We start from the raw sequence: 4,912 nt of genomic DNA on the forward strand, positions 1-4,912 counted from the left end.
GGGAGGAGGGAAGGGGCTGAGGAAAACAGGCTGAGAGCAGCCAGCCACACTTGTGCTCATCTTTTTGTTGCCCTTTACAATTTACACATGTTATAAACTTTGTATCTATTCAATATATAACAGAAGACCTAAAAATCAAAGAGACTATATCAACTGTATAGGAAATACTCTCCTGTATTACTCGGAAAAGTAATTTTTAAAATACTCTTATTGAAAGGGTCGGTACAATTTGGGTCACTACATTTTAAAAAATGTTTTATTTTGAGATAATTTTTAATTTTCAGAAGATTTCCAAAAATAGCATAGAGAATTTCCATATACCTTTCACCCATCTTACTCTTCTGTTAACATCTTATAGAACCATAGAACCATTAACAGATTAAGAAGTTAACCTTGGCATAATGCCATTAACTGAAGTGCATAAACTATTTATTTTTTAACCAATTCTTTCCACTAATGTACTTTTTAAAAATTACAGGATCCCACACTGTATTTAGTTTATATTTCCTCCAACATGAAACTGTTCCTCATTCCTTCCTTTTTTTTTTTGTTATCTTAATACTTTTGAAGGTTACTGGACAGTTGTTTTATAGAATGTGCCACAATTTGAATTTTGTTTTAAGTTAGGGATTCTTTTCACAATATTCACCACATCCCTTTTTCCCACTTCTCTCTCCAGAGGTAATCATTGTTCATGGTTATATTTTGATATCTAGTAGGAAAAATCTCCTTGTCCTTCTTTAAAAATTTTATACTATCTTTACATTTTCTCCTAAAGAATATTGAAATCAATTTGTCATGTCCTAAAAATTCCTGTGCGACTTTTAGATTGAAGTCCTTCAAATTGTAGTTTAATTTGGAGAATGGACATATTTTCAACATCAAAATTTTTCACCACTCACTCTATAAATATATGTTAAGCATCTAAGCACTGTTGGTGAAAATGTAAAATGGTACCACTATTACAGAGGACAGTATGGTGGTTCCTCTAAAAATTAAAAATAGAATTACCATATAATCAAGCAATTCCTTTTGTGGGTACATATCCAAAAGAATTGAGCCTTAGCTGGTTTGGTTCAGTGGATAGAGCGGACTGAAGGGTCCTGGGTTCAATTCTAGTCAAGGGCACATGCCGGGGCTGTGGGCTCCATCCCCACTAGGAGGTGTGCAGGAGGCAGCTGATCAATTACTCTCCCTCATCATTGAGGTTTCTATCTCTCTCCCTCTCCCTTCCTCTCTGAAATTAATAAAAGTATATTTTTTAAAAAATAAAAAATAAAAAAATATATTTTAAAAAACCTATTTCCACCATTGTTATCATAGCTTTCTGTTTTAAACAACTTGAAAATTAAATCACTTACCTGTCTGCCTCAAGTCTTCAGGTAGAATGTTCCTCTCACTTCCCTCTAAAAAGAATATTCAAACATTACTCTCAAATGTGAAGTAATATCACCAATGGTAAGAACCACTTAGATAATTATCTCAAGTTCAACATTATAAATTTTTTCTTCACACCTTTACACACACACACACAAATAGTCTTAAGCCCACCCAAAGGGAAGTCAAGCCTGTGTTTTACACTAAGAAATTTCTTAGAGATCCAAAATTGTTAAAAGTTTCTTGGTGAGCTTCATTCAATCCTTTAATGAATGCTCTGAGAGCACACACGGTCAATTTCTTGGCTTTGTGGGTGGAACATGGGACAGTGTAGCACTAAGCAAATACTATTACCGTATTTGCCGGCGTATAAGACGACCCCCCACTTGGAGGCATATTTTTCAGGGCCAAAAAATCGTCTTATACGCTGGCAAATATGGTATTGATTGGTGAAGTCCGGATATCTCAGCAGATATAAGCTGAGCACTTACCTGAAATATAAAGTTTTATGTATCTCATCTAAGGGGAACACCACCTAAGAATAAAACAAAAAACTCCTTGTCAGTTAGTCCAGGTCCTGCTGATATGATAATATCTACCACTTATCAAAATTTACTGTGTACTATGTGCTTTACACATTTAAGCTTGTTTAATTTTCACTAACACCTGGGCCTAGAAAGAGGGTGGTCCTCCCCTTCCCCTCCTCTTCTTCTTTTTTATTTATTTATTTTTTTTAACAAATATATACCCTGAGGCTTCAGATTAAGTGATTTACTCAGGATCATACAATCAGAACGTGGTAGTTACAGTGGTAGATTTGAACCACTGCTTGCCTGACTGCTCGTGACTACTATTCTGTATCATCTCTTTATAGGCTTGGCCACAGATGAAGAGATGGTTGTGAAGTGGGAACTGAGAACTATGGTCAAATAAGAAGGAGTACAATTTAAAGTCTTAAATACCCAGATGCTCCTCTTTGATAGATCAGGCACTGAGCTCAGGGGGAAATCCATTAATCTGTCCCAACACTTCCGCATCTCTTATTTACTTTTGACCCAAAACTCTTAGAGCAGTCTTTCCCAAAAGTGTGGTCCATAGACCAACTGTTTCAAAGAGACATGAAAAGTCCTTGTGGAAAACATAGACACCTGACTCCCTCCCTGGATGTATGGGATCAGACTCTCTGGGGAGGACGGCAGCAAGAATTTTAGACTCATGATCATCTTGAGGCAGAAGAGTTAGGGTAATCAGAAGGAAGTAAATGGAAAGCTAACCTCCATAATAAACAGTCTGACAATGGATCAAATTGGTGTTAAGAAAAACACAGAACATAGCTCTCGTGAGAAAGCATAAGGTCATAACATTGTTTTGGAAATTGTCTGTTACAATGGTTTTCTAACAGTGCTCCATGAAGCATGAATTCTAAAATGGGACACAAGAAAAAGGGATTGGCAGTTGGAGCTTAATGTCCTAAAACAGCAACTGCAGAAGCTCTACTGGTATGTATGTTGTAGCCTGGATTTTTGTGTAAGATTTTATCTAACTGCATGGTTTTGCTGATTTAAAAAATGCAAAACCTTGGCTGCACACAGGAAATTTAAAAAAATCTCAAGGCCCAGAATTTTCCCCAGACCAATTAAATTAAATATATGGGAGTGGCTTCCAGGCATCAGTATTTTTCAGCATCACGTGATTCCAATGTGTGCCAAGGTTGGGAACCAATCTGATCTCTGCTTCCTCATTTGCGATCAAAGGAGACTAAGATCCAAAGAATTTAAAGAAAATCAGAACTAGAATAAGGATCTCCTGACTTCCAGCTCATTGTGCTGAGTTATCTCTCCACAATTCAGAATGAACAAATTATTCCTCTAAGGTAGAGAGCATCTGAGTCAAAACTGTTATGTAATTTCACCTTTACAGAGCTCTCTAGACTTTTAAAGAGTACTTCATATATATTCTATCTTTAAATTCTTATAAAGACACTGGGAAGTAGACAGAGCAAAACGTATTAGATCTGTTTTAGAGATGAGGAAATCAGAGGTCAATTAACTCGCTGTGGCTTAGAGGTAGAGCCACATTTAAAATCTTTATCTAACTTCTGAATTAAATTTGGCAAGTGTTTACTGAGTGCCTAGTCCAGTGATGGCGAACCTTTTGAGCTCGGCGTGTCAGCATTTTGAAAATCCTAACTTAACTCTGGTGCCATGTCACATATAGAAATTTTTTAATATTTGCAACCATAGTAAAACAAAGATTTATATTTTTGATATTTATTTTATATATTTAAATGCCATTTAACAAAGAAAAATCAACCAAAAAAATGAGTTCAGAGGTGACACGCGTGTCATAGGTTCGCCATCACTGGTCTAGTGTGTATTGTTGTGACATGGTCAAAGATGCAAAAATAAATAAAACATCATCCATGGCCTCAATTAGGGTACAAACTTCTTGGAAAGACAGAGACCATTAGAACACTGCATTCCCTGCTTATCCCTTGGACTAGCAAAAGCTGAAAACTTTCCTCAATTGGCCTTGGTGACCAAGATCAATTATTTCCAAATTCAGTCTGTAGCTTCTAGTTTCTTCATGACTATGACTACTAAACCTAAGAGATTTGTATATAATTACTGCATCTCTAAGCAAGGCCATGAGTGGTTCTGGATTCAAGAGAAGAGAAAACGATGCAATTTCAGTGAGGTTCATTTCATACTCTCCAAAGCCAAGGAAATGACTCAGCATAAGACCAGGAGATTCCAAAACAAAGAACAAGATGGGTAAGAAAGGGTGTTTACAGAAATAACTATTTCCTTTTCACAGCATTTTAGTAAGTGGACAGTTAGAATGTATACTGTTGAAGATGACTACTGCACATCAAAAGAGAAAATAATATGCAGGAAATAATATTTGTATCTATAATTTAGAATGGCGAAGGTCACAGGTGGATAAGAATGTTCCAAGACAACTTTTTCATGAATAATTAATTCATCAGACATTGCAAAATGTTGCCATCCAGATTTTATTATATAAAAGATAAAGACAGAGCCAGGAACCCCGGTTTTATTTATAGACTGAAAACATTGGCCAAGAAGTCTAGCACAGTTGTTTTCAAACTTTAGAATGCATCAGAATCGCCTGACAGGCTGGGTCCCAACCCCAGAGTTCTCATTCTTGTGGTGGGGTTCAAGAGTTCACACTTCTTACAAATTCAGGTGATGCTGATGCTGTTGGTTCTAGTCTAGTCCCATACTTTGAGAACTGCTGCTTTAGCCACAAGATACACACACATTTGTTGACAACTTTGCTAACTCTATTGTTGACTTGTAATGATATTTACCCCACCAACCTAATGGCCGAAGACTAAGTAAGAAAAAAGGTATGACTAGTTAACTGAGGAGATAATTTATTTAAGAGTACAAATGAATGAATTTGTGAAATATGTGTTGGGCAGAGGCAACCAAGTGAGGTAAAACTAACAAGTAGGAAATACATTGCCCTTTAAAAGCTTTTACTTATCTTGAGGTAGACATGAATTTTA

General features: G+C 36.2%; 1 protein-coding gene across 1 annotated transcript in view; it reads right to left on the minus strand.

Annotated features, from left to right (window-relative positions):
• The window catches only part of LOC102773506 (phospholipid-transporting ATPase FetA), a 64,007-nt gene extending 62,613 nt beyond the window's left edge, over positions 1–1,394 (minus strand). The window contains exon 1 of the mRNA XM_006758627.2: positions 1,362–1,394. The gene's annotated coding sequence lies outside the window, so the exon portion shown is untranslated. The remainder of the gene's footprint in view (positions 1–1,361) is intronic.
• Positions 1,395–4,912: the final 3,518 nt, after the last annotated feature.

This window comes from Myotis davidii, unplaced genomic scaffold (genome assembly GCF_000327345.1).
Source record: "Myotis davidii unplaced genomic scaffold, ASM32734v1 scaffold534, whole genome shotgun sequence".
In the NCBI taxonomy this organism is placed as follows: domain Eukaryota; kingdom Metazoa; phylum Chordata; class Mammalia; order Chiroptera; family Vespertilionidae; genus Myotis; species Myotis davidii.